Source organism: Ceratotherium simum, chromosome 23 (genome assembly GCF_057802395.1).
Source record: "Ceratotherium simum simum isolate JZ-2026a chromosome 23, ASM5780239v1, whole genome shotgun sequence".
NCBI classification, from domain to species: Eukaryota; Metazoa; Chordata; class Mammalia; order Perissodactyla; family Rhinocerotidae; genus Ceratotherium; species Ceratotherium simum.
The window spans coordinates 40,639,235-40,651,386 of record NC_141922.1 but is presented as its reverse complement, the minus strand read 5'-3'; the positions used below and the strand labels follow the sequence as shown (position 1 = coordinate 40,651,386).

At 48.7% G+C, this 12,152-nt stretch overlaps 1 protein-coding gene across 2 annotated transcripts in view; it reads left to right on the top strand.

Moving 5' to 3' along the window:
• Nucleotides 1-2,438: 2,438 nt before the first annotated feature.
• Nucleotides 2,439-12,152, top strand: part of MATN2 (matrilin 2) — a 140,333-nt gene continuing 130,619 nt past the window's right edge. For both annotated transcript variants that reach the window (XM_004431194.3, XM_004431193.3), the window contains exon 1: nt 2,439-2,673. The gene's annotated coding sequence lies outside the window, so the exon portion shown is untranslated. The remainder of the gene's footprint in view (nt 2,674-12,152) is intronic.

Sequence of the window (12,152 nt, the reverse complement as noted above, 5' to 3'; positions counted from 1 at the left end):
CAAAAGTCTATATTTGAGGCTATTCATGAATGTGAGGCCTGGATCAAATGATTCCCCTACCCCCCACCCCCAAATCCTTACTCCACAATAGACCCCATGTGAAGATAGAGAACTGAGAGTTGAACCCAGTATAGCTACCAAAGTGTAATTAAAGTTATCAATTCCAACTAACTCTCGAACTCTCAGACACTACACACCCTAATTCTTGTCTCCTTGCCTGAGTGCCCACATGACAACTGAAAATTTTAGCCTTACACTTCTGAATAAGATTCTCTCTACACTAAGCCGGTAGCAGGACCTCTGGCAGAAAAGGCAAATTTGGGCTTTCCCCAGCAGCCTTTATTATTATCAACTTGCATTCACCCAAAGACAACCAAGAAAGTAAGGCATTGTTTTTTCTGACTTGATATTTCAGGACACTGAGCTCACTTTTTCTTCATTCTTTTCTAGTAGACCTGAAGATCATTCCACAAGGTAGAACAACTCATTGACCTATTTGACTTGGGCCCAGGCGTGCTTCGTGCCAAGATTTCCTATTCTGAAGAATTCTGAAAGAACTCCTTGGGGAGAAACACCCATTTCAGTTAGCAAACACCAGAGTCACTGGAATCAGTTACTAAATTACAATTCCTTAAAATTTGGGAGGATTTTGGAATTGCTATTGTTTTCCTGGTAAATTACTGGATCATACTGGTGTCTTGGAATAAGGCAACACATTTTAAGTCTAAGTTTCCATAAACTGCAACTTAACTTCCCCAGCTCCTAGGGGATTTTTATTGGCCCAGACTCAGGAAGAATTTTCATTTGTGGGATCCAAGACTTCAGAGACCAGACATTTCCTGAAGACTTTCCTCTGCCTTCTGACCTCCACCTACCTCCTCCCAAAGACATACAAAGAAACTATTTCTGATCAGTGCAGGCAGCCAAGAGAGCCCAGTGGGCCTAAGGTGCAGGGTAATAGAACAAGGGAACATAAATCCAGGATTCTTTCGTGGCATTACGGTACCAGAGTTGCCTTGATGGCTTGAATAATGTTAACCCCTTGCTTTATGACTGGGATTTTTTTTTTTTTTTTTTTTTTTTTGCTAGGAAGATCAGCCCTGAGCTAACATCCATGCCAATCCTCCTCTCTTTGCTGAGGAAGACCAGCTCTGAGCTAACATCTATTGCCAGTCCTCCTCCTTGTTTTCCCCAAAGCCCCAGTAGATAGTTGTATGTCACAGTTGCACATCCTTCTAGTTGCTGTATGTGGGACACCGCCTCAGCATGGCCGGAGAAGTGGTGCCTCAGTGCCTGCCCGGGGTTCCGAACCCGGGTCGCCAGTAGCGGAGTGCGCTCACTTAACCGCTAAGCCACGGGCCGCCCCCTATGGCTGGAATTTTACTTACTCACTCCTGGAGCTTTTCTGAAGAACTGATATTGTACATGGTGTTTACTCATATTTCAGACCAACTCTATCATCAAATAGGAGTGATGGTTAGGAGTAAAGGCAGCCAAGAGCACTTAAATTATCGGACTCCGGCACATCCAGAGATTTTGAAACTTGTTCTGCTGCTGCCTCTGCCCCTTAGCTTGTTAAAACCTGAACTGGATGCACTGAGTTAGTGGTTTGGGGATAGAATTTTGGAGCCATTATTAGGAGGTGTCCCGGCCTATTGTACAGAGCTCACTCAGCCCAGCCAGCCAGGAGCAGGGAGCGCTGGTAGAGAGGCATGCCAGGCCTTTCCCTGCCACTGACCAGTCCTGTCTTCCGTATGCCTCCAAAGTTCCCTGGGGACCTCTAAGGTCATGTTCTCCCACTTGACAAAGTTGCAAATGTCTTTGCCCATAATTTCAAAAGTCTTGTCTGAACTAGACTTTCTCTGCTCCTTCCGGGTAGGAACTCTGTTTCCTTTCTGTCCTGGCATCCTTGCTCCCCTCCTCCCCGGGGCCTGGTACCTGGCCAGTGGAGGCTCTGTTAATATGATTTGGCACTGGTGGGGTGTTCTGGGCACTGTCAAGTCAGCTGCTGGCACTTGTCACCAATTATCCCAATTCTCACCACTTATTTCTTCATCATCGTCACTGATGGATGCCCCCTGCAGATCATGACCCCAAGATTCAGGATATAGGACCCCTGTCACGCCTCCCTTGCCCCAGGAGATGCTCTTCTTCCCCTCCCCACCCCTCCGCCAAGCCAGCAAAGCTCCCTGTTCTGAACCTAAGGCACCGGACCCCTGGAGTCCGACCCCTGCCTGGGCTTGCAGACCTATCGAGTGGAGCGAGGTGGCAGCAGGCAGGGCACACGGCCAGGGTGCCCAGCTCCCGGGGCTGCCTGCAGGGTGGGGCCGCTCCCTCTCCGTGCCTTCCCCATCCCCAAAGAGGACACCCCTCCCTCCGCCCGGCCCGCTCCCCACCCTCGCCGCGGCGCCGCCTCCCCCGCCGCCCGCCCGCCCGCCCTGGCCCAGAGCCTCCCAGGCAGCCAGCGAACGAGGCGAGCGCTCTGGGATGGGACTTGGAGGAGGCGGCGAAGGAGGAGACAGCGGCAGCGGCTCAGGCTTCTTCCCCGGCTCCCACGAGCGATTCCCCGAGGAGAGCCACGGCTCTCGGAGCGGCGAGGAGGCCAACGAGGAAGACCCGGCCGGCTGCGCCCCTGCCTTGCTTCTTCCCAGGCGGCGGCGGCGGGGGCTGCAGGTGAGCGGGACGCGCTGTCCCTGGGGCTCTGCACGGCCCCGCTGCCCCGAGGCGCAGACAGACCGACCCACTGACCGACAGGCACACTGACAGACCTGCAGAGCTTGGGCTAACCCACGCACGAGGGCGCTCCCCCAGGCCTGCGCCCCAACCCCTGCGGCTCCGCGCGGCCCCGAACGCCGGGCGTCCGCTCCCGCCCCGGGGCCCCGTCGCCCCCGACGCCCCGTGGAGAGTGGGAGAGGGGGCACGGCGCTGCCCGGACCCCACCGCCGGGAGAAGTCAGGCCACCCCTCCGGGCGAACTGGGCGCGCTCCCCGCGCGGGGCGCACAGCGCAGCAGCGACCCCGAGTGCCCCGTGGGGGCGCTGTGCCCCGCCACAGGGCCGCCCAGACCTCGTCTCCACCGACCTGGGGAAAGGGAGACTTGTTGAGCGGGCATCCGCTGTGATTCCTATTTCACAGGAGAGGCGGATTGATTCCAATTCCTCCTCTTGGTCGGCTGGTATTCTAATGCCCGTGTATCTGGATTTTGTTCTTGGTTCTCTATGGCAGCTAAGATCCAGCTTCTCTACGTTGTGGAGAAAGGAGAGACAGGGGAGCGCATTTTGTGGTAGTTGCTAGAAACCCCACCCCGAGGACAGTTTGGGGAGAGAACAGAAAAATAGGGACCCTTTCTCGTTAAGGTCTCCAGGACAGGACGCACGGAGAGGTAGCTCTTCAGGAACACACACCCCCGCCCTGAGCAAACCCAACTGACCAAGTTCCAAACTGTCATAAATCTGGGAGCCAGGATGCGTCTGCACCGAGTGCATTTAATCGGCCTTCCAGGAGCGGGGCAGTCGGGACAGTCAAGAGGCTCCGGGGGGGGGGCCGTGGTCAAGAGCAGAGACTGGGGTTGGCTTGCCCAGGTTCAAACCCTGGCTGTGAAGCTGCTAGGTTGGTAACCTTGGAGTTACCCGACTACTCTATGCCTGTTTCCTCATCTTCTACCTGGGGTGATAATACCTACAGGGCTGTGAGGATTAAATGAGATATTACGGGAAAAGTCCTTAGAACAGTTCCAGGCACAACCTTAGGTTAGGTGAGGGGCTCCATCACCTGTCTTTCCAGAAAAAGCAAGGAGTTCCTATGAGCAGTCACCTTCTCTCCAACTCAGGAAGAGAGCATCTTCCTGAGATCTGTGATAGATTGGTGAGGATGGCAGAAAATCCACATGTATTTAACTGGAGTTTCGCATTCTGGAGTCCACTGCTGCACAGTTCTCCCTGCCTGCTTCAAAGGGACAGCCTCATAAAACCATGTGGAGATGGCTTTATAGTCTGGAAAGTTTCCTCTCAGCTTCTGAAGCTCGGTCCCTTAGAATCCCCTGTTGGGAATGCAGATACCTGTGGCTCTTCACCTTCTATTTGCCTATCTGTCCATACTTCTATTCCTGCAATAGAATTCAGTCTCAGGCCCTTTGTTGCCAGGCCTCTCTTTTCTGCAAATCAGGGCTCCAGCGTTCCTTGCTCCTTGAGTCCAGGCCCAGGCAAACTGGAGCCACCGAGGCCTGAGCTCACTCGCTGGAGGTGCCATAGCAGAGTCCACCTCTGAGATACCCTCAGATGGTTGTCATGCCCTATGGTCTCACCAGCAAACACCATATATCTCTGTTTAGCAAGAGGTAGTTGAAATGAGGCCTAAGATTTAAAGAAGAGGAAATAGATGATTGCTTCTTGAAAGATAAAGAAGGAATAAGAGGGTCATTGGAGGTTCTAGAAAGAAATCCCACAGTTTGCCTAGACACAGCTCTGGTTTGTGTCTAAGAGAAAGCAAGGGGTGAGGCAGGGGTGGGGATGGAGAAAGGGGTAGAGACAGGCTGAGGCATCAGGAAAAGCAGGCTGAAGAGGGTGTGTGGGTGTAAATGTGTGAAGCTGGGCGGGCAGTGAGAAAGAAGATGCTAGGACCCAGGGGTGAGCAGTTGAGATTAAGACCAGCCAACTGGGCGAAAAAGTCTCTAGTGCTTTTCCAGGACTCACGGCCCTCTGCGCTGTAGCACGTGCGTTTGAGGGACTTGCCATCTTTAGGGACTCGCTCAGGAGGGCTCCCCTGTTGAATGTGCATGTGGGAATAACTCAGGAGGGTCAGGGGAGAGGGAGGCTGAAGTGCCAAGTTGAGAGTGGAGCATGTCGTCACTGTTGCTAGTAAACGGTGCCAGGGAGGCCCTGCCAAGGAACCAGTTGCCGCTTGGAGCTCCAGCCCATGAGGTCATCCTTGAACCCTGCCGTGTGGCTCGGCAGACAGCCACCACTGCCTCACCCTGCAGGACCCTGAATGGGGCTCAGAGAGAAAGGCAGGGCTGGGCTGGATTCCAGAGGCTCGCTGTTATCACTAATTGGTGGTAATGACGATGACAGTGATGAGGAGTAGTGAGGGTACAACCCGGAGCACACTGATCTTGGTACCTGAAGGACCTGGATTCTAGTCCCAGCCCTCCCCTCACCACCTTTAAAGTTACTTAGACTCTCTGTGCCTCAGTTTCCTTCTCTGTAAATGGGGAATGAGGTTGTTGGGAGAATTAAATTAGTTAACACACATGAAGTGCTTAATACAGTGCCTGGCTCAGAGTAAGTGCTCAATATTTATTAGCTATACTTATTGCTAGTATTATCTGAGCCTCGGTTATATCATTCATCAAATGGGCATGATACTATTTGTGTTATGGTGTTGTTGTAAGGGTTAATGAGATAATGTTAATTAATCCACCAATGTGTAGGATGTAGTAATGCTCAAAGTGAGTTGGTTGAAACTGAAATTTTTACAGAAAAAAATTTGCATGTAAAGTCAGTGGCTGAGCAGGTGGACTAGCTAACATTTTTGGGAAGTTCTTCTAAGAGTATTGTCAGAGGAACTTTATCTACCGTTGGAGAGGGTGGCTTACTCCCATTGGAATACCCCATTGCTATTTTAGGTTACTGTATTAGTTTCCTATTGCTGATGTAACAAATTACCACAAACTTAGTGCTTAAAACAACACAGATTTATTATCGTGCCGTTCTGGAGGTCAGAAGTCTGAAATAGGTCTTGCTGGGCTAAAGTCAGTGTCGGCCAGGCTCCTTCTGGAGGCTCTAGGGAAAAAATCTGTTCTCTTGCCTTTTCTGGCTTCTAAAAGCTGCCTATGTTTCTTGGTTGCTGGTCCCTTGTTCCATCTTCAAAGCATAGCATGTTCCAATCTCCCCCTCCCCCTCCTCCTTCCCCTCTCCTCCCCCAACCGCCCTCTCCCTTTCTTCTCCCGCTTATAAAGACCGTTGTGGATAATTTCTCCATCTCAAGATCCTTAATTATATCCGCAAAGTCCCTTTTGCCATGTAAGGTAACATATTCACAGATTCTGGGCCAGGGACATCTTTGGGGGGACATTATTCTGCCTACCACAGTCGTTATTCGAGAAAATAATGTAGATCATGAAGAAAATGATGTAAATTAGAGAAAATAATGTAAAGCTCACTTCTGTTTAGGGCTTATCCCTACACCTACCCAGTTAGGTGAGTTTGTTCACTTGACTTAGAGATGGGAAACTCAAGAACAGAAGGGTCAAGGCTGTGGATCAAATCTTTTGTAGGCCCTGGATTTCTTCAAACTCCATTCCGAAGTTACTGCTTTGCAAGCTTTCTCCCTTTCTTTGATTAACCCTGAACTTTTGACCCTAACCCCACAGAATGGTCTCCTTTTCCCAGCAATAGCATTTGCTGATTTTTTTAGCTCTAAATTTTCTAGCTCCTCCCCCTCCTCCATTTCCAAGTAAATGCAAAGAATGCCCTCATCCCCAAGGCCTCCTCTAAGAAAATCACCGCCCAATGGTGTTTGCCCTCCCTGAGAGTCCCAGACAGCGTCTGTATTAGATTCCTACTGCTACTGTAATGTTACCACAAACTTAGTGACTTAAAACAATGCAAGTTGACAGTTCCAGAAGTCAGAACTCTGAAATGATTTTCACTGCGCTAAAATCAAGGCGTTAGCAGTGTGTTAGTATTCCTTCTGGAGGCTCTAGGGGAGAATCCGTTTCCTTGCCTTTACCAGCTTCTAGAGTCTTGCCTCATTGCTTGGCTCGTTGCCTCCTTCCATCTTCAAAGCCAACAGTGTCAGGTTGAGTCCTTCTCAAGCTGCTTCCCTCTTCTTCTTTTAAGGACCCTTGTGATAACACTGGGCTCACCTGGATAATTTAGGATACTCTCCCTATTTTTAAGGTCAGCTGATTAGCAACCACAATTCCCCTTTGCTATATAACAACATATTCACAGGTTCTAGGGATTAGGACATGGGCCTCTTTGGGGGGCCATTATTCTGCCCACCACATGGCTTGAGAAGGAGTTTCAAATTAGGGCTAGCTGTGCAGACTCATTCTTATTAACATCCCCTTCCAGAATGTGCATAATGGCCCCCTCAAGAGAGAACACCTGTTAAACTCTCTCCAGAATCCCTGCTGCAGCTCCCATCTCTCTCAATCCCTTTGTCCGTGGCATGATCTGAGAGCAAAGGAGGCAGCAGTAGTAGTGCACACTTCATTTGTTACGTAAATTTTTTTATCAAAGGAACATATAAAAAGATGCACAAGCCATAAGGGAATAGTTCAGTGGAATTTTGCAAAGTGAACACTGTCATGTAACTGCCTCCCAGAAGGCACCCCAGAAGCCCCTCTTGGATTCCTAATTATCACCTCCCCCTGAAGGTAACTACCGTTCTAACTTCTATCAGCGTAGATTAGTTTTGCCTGTTTTTTAAGTAAACTTTTTATTAAAGTACACATACAGAAAAGTGCAGAAGTCAGGGGTGCAGCTGGCTTATTTTTCATGAATGTGTAACCAGCATTCTGATTAATCAGCAGACCATTTCCAGCACCCCAGGAACCCCCCAAGCCTCCTTCTCTGCCCTGATACCCCAAGTGTAACCACTATCCTGATTCGTATGATTGTAGATTAGTTTTGTCCATTTTTGAATTTTATTTTGTTCAATGTTATATTTGTAAATTTATGATGCTATTGCCTGAAGCTGTAATCCATTCTTTTCTATTGCTGTATAATATCGTATTGTGTGACCCCTCCACAACGGATCTGTTCCATTGTTAAAAGTCATTTAGGGGGCCGGCCCGGTGATGTAGTGTTGAGTTCGTGCCCTCCGCTTTGGCGGCTCGGGGTTCGCGGGTTTGGATCCCAGATGCGGACCTATGCACTGCTCATCAAGCCATACTGTGGAGGTGTCCCACCAACAAAATAGAGGAAGATTGGCATGGATGTTAGCTCAGAGACAGTCTTCCTCAAGCAAAAAGAGGAAGATTGGCAACAGATGTTAGCTCAGGGCCAATCTTCCTCACCAAAAAAAGAACAAAACAAAGTCATTTAGGTTGTTTCCACTCACACTTCATTTTGAAAGAGAGTGACTACCTACCCATATCTCAGTTGTCATAACCTCAATCCAACCAGCAGAGAGTAAGAGACAGCGTGTGGAGCTACCTAGCGGGAATGGAAGGTTAATGATTGTGTGTGTGTGTGTGTGTGTGTGTGTGTGTGTGTGTTAGCGGGGTGGAGTGGGGGAGTTGTTGAGGTTAGCATTATAACACAGGCTCAGATTATGGGACTTTGAATGCGAAGTTAAGGAATCTAGATTTTATCCTATTGGTATGTGGAAGTCACTGCGAGTTTTTGAGCAGGAGCATAATAAGCGTGATATTGCGTTGGGAAGACTGAATTCAGCACTGGTGCCATAGGATTCAATAGGAGAGAGTTAGAAATGGTCTCCTACTTAGGATTAGGTCCAACTGCAGTTTATAGAAAAAACGGAAATAACAATGGCTTAAAGAAGGAAGTTTATTTCTGTCTGTGTTCAGGAAGGCTGGAGGCAGTGAGTCCAAAGCGAGACTGGGATCAGGGGCCCACAGTCCCGTGCCTCGTTGCTTTGACCATGCAGCACGGCTTCCACTTCCATGGTGCCTCGTGGTTCAAAATGACTGTTGGGTCTCCAGCCAGGATGGCCTCATTCCGGACAGCAGGAAGGAAAAAGCACGGAAGTCATCCCCCCCAGTCTCCCTTTGAGGGCACTTTTCAGAAGTTGTACACACCACGTCCACTTTCATCCCACTGGCCAGCATGTAGTCACCTGGCAGGGAAGAAGGGAGGATTGGGATTGGTGGTCTTTATTCCAGTCCATCATGTGTTCAGTTAAAAAGTGGGGGTCCTATTATTAAGGAGGAGAAGGAAGATATTGGGGGACAACTAGCAGTCTCTGCCAAGAACTTTGTGGTCTTTCTGATGAGAACAGGGGCTGGGTCTAGGGCTGTGACCTTGGTATGGATGGAAAGGGAAGGAGACAAGAGAGACATCATGATAAAAAAAAGCTTGTTCTATGGTCCCAAGGAACAGCTCATAGTCTAGGCAGGGAGGCAGATACGATAGCAAGAAAAAGAAGCCAACTGCTAGAGCAGACAACAAACCCATTGTCAGGGGTGTGTGGAAAAGTCAATCTTGTTGGGAAAATTGGAGAACATTTTAGAGAGTGGGTGACATATGAGCTGAGCCTTGAGGAATGAATGCAATTTTTTTTTTTTTTTTAAAGATTTTATTTATTTATTTTTCCCCCAAAGCCCCAGTACATAGTTGTCTGTCATAGCTGCACATCCTTCTAGTTGCTGTATGTGGGATGCGGCCTCAGCATGGCTGGAGGAGTGGTGCCTCGGTGCGCACCCGGGATCCGAACCCGGGCCGCCGGCAGCGGAGAGCACGCACTCAACCGCTAAGCCACGGGGCCGGCCCCTGCAATTTTGATTAATGTAGAATGTAGACCTTCCAGGCCAAGAGACCAGCATGGATGAAGGCACCCAGCCATGATAAGAATCTGAGTTCTTCAGGCACCAGTGGGAGGTCTGGGGTGAATGTGGGACTGCCATGGTTGGAGGGGTGGGCAGTGGTCAGTCATGGAGGGGCTTGAACGTTAATGTGCTATAAGGCCATAGATGGGTTCTGAACAGAAGAGGGACAGGACCAGAGGGTGAAGGATCCAAGGCAAGGAGGGCAATTCCAAAGCTTCTGGAAGAGTCTGAGTGAGAAATGGCGAGAATGGAGAATTGCTGCAGTGGTGGGAACAGTTGGGCGAGCTGGACGGGGGAGCTGTGCAGATGCAGGAGAGCCAGGGTTTGTCCACTTACAAATGTGATAATGATGCAAGGAAGATACGGAAGCTGGCTCCAAGTTTCCGGTCTGGGTGGCTGAGTGGATGGGGTTACCTTGACTGTGAAAGGATGGAGTTTGAAGAAGAGTTCATGTCTGGACAGGCTGAGCTGGCAAGCAGGCCTTTGCCACTGGGTAGAAATCACAGACGGGCACTGTCAGATCAACATCAAGGAGAATGCCAGTCGAACATTTAGAGGCACCTGAATATCATGGCCTTGAGTCCTAGCAGAGGTTGGGTTCCCATTTGCTGGCCCTGCAGGAAATGGGGATCCTGGCATTAGGCGGGAGACAGGAAGGTATGGCCTCTGAGGTTGCTGCAGCTCCAGTACCGTGTGATTCTCTGTGAACGCGTGGAGTAGTGCGTATACGTGCTTGGTATGCTGACAGAGCGGACTTTGAGGGACAAAACCATTAAATCTGATGTCTAAGAACTTTCAAAATTGAGGAAGTGATGTGAAATCTCTTTTTTAACAAGTAGGCTGACTGCCTGAGAGATGGCGGGGGTAGAATCTTGGCTTTGTCACGTCACTAGCTCTGAGGCCTTGGAGAATGTCTTTTTTTTTTTTTAAAGATTTTATTTATTTATTTTTTCCCCTCAAAGCCCCAGTAGATAGTTGTATGTCATAGTTGCACATCCTTCTAGTTGCTGTATGTGGGACGTGGCGTCAGCATGGCTGGAGAAGCGGTGCGTCGGTGCACGCCCGGGATCCGAACCCGGGCCGCCAGCAGCGGAGCGCGCACACTTAACCGCTAAACCACGGGGCCGGCCTGAGAATGTCTTTCCATCTGTGAATCTTAGTGTTCATCCATAAAATTGGGAACTCGTCCACCTCACAGAATGAATGCAGGGATCAAATGAGATGATAATATGCAAAATGCACAGTTCGCTGCTTGGCCCATAGTAGGCGTGTAAAAAATATTTATGCCCTACTCCCTTTCTCTTCTTGTCTGGAGGCCAGGTTTACCACCCTGGAGGATGTCATGCCCAACCTTCTTCAGGATAGCAGGGTCGTCCTGGCCGGTGGTCTGGTTTAGGTTGAGAAACACTGCTTCCAGGTCATGCCTTTCATTTTACAGCTGACTAATTAAAGCCCAGAGAGTTAAGTCACCTAGCTGAGGTCACACAACGTGTCCTAATAGAGCCAGGCCTCTTCTCTTGAGGCCCACAGCACATCGTGTTGGCTCTGGTGGGATTCTACTCGCCCGTCACTTTACTTGGAACAGCGATGCTTAGAACCCATAGTTAAGAGGGTCAGAAGAATTTGACCCCCTTACTAAAGCTAAATGAAAAGATTCATTGTCTCATGGAGAGGAGAAAAATTGCTAAAAGTCAAAGCTGCTGTATTTTTTTAAAATATTCTTTCCATGCTCCCGAATGCTTCATGGAATCTGTTCAGATTGAATTAACCTATATTTCTCAGCACAGCAATTCTTCTCATATGCCCATATATGAAAGGAACTGTTTCTCAAACGTCATCCCATTTTCCAGTTAGAATTGGCTCCTGTTCTTCAAATGCTAGCAGCTGTAAATGCCAAACTGAGAAACAATTGTTATATGGGCTACCTGCACTGACTTAGTTTTCTTGTTTCTCTGCCATTGCATTTTAAAAAAAATCTATCTTGTCTGATATGTTGCCATACTGGTTTTATATTGGCATTAATACAGTATCCTTTTCCCCATTCCTTTAGTTTCTTTTAAACAGCTTTTTTGAAGTATAACTTACATATAGTAAAATTCATCACTTTTAAGTGTACAATTTGATGGTTCTGACAAATGTAGAGCCCTGTAACCTCCACCATAATCACGATGGAAACATTTCTTTCACCCCCAAAATTTCCCTCATGCCTCTTTGTGATCCTCTTTTCCCACCCCCAGCCCCTGGAACCACTGATTTGCTTTCTATCATATAGTATTGCCTTTTATTGAATGTCATATAAATAGAATTGTTCAGTACGTAATCTTTTTGTGTCTGGCTGCTTTCACTCAGTGTAATTATTTTGAGGTTCATCCAGCACATCATTTCTTCAATTGCTGAGTAGTATTCCATTGTGTGGATGTGCCGCAATTTATTTAGCCATTCATCAATGTATGGGTATTTGGTTTTTTCCAGTTTTTAGCTTTTACAGATAAAGCTTCTGTGAGCATCTGAGTATAAGTCTGTGTGTGGACATAGTTTCATGTCTTTTGGGTAAATACCTAGAATTGGGGTTGCTGGTAGGGGGGAGAAGCATCTCGGTTTGCCCAGGACTGAGGAGTTTTCCGGGATGCAGGACTTCC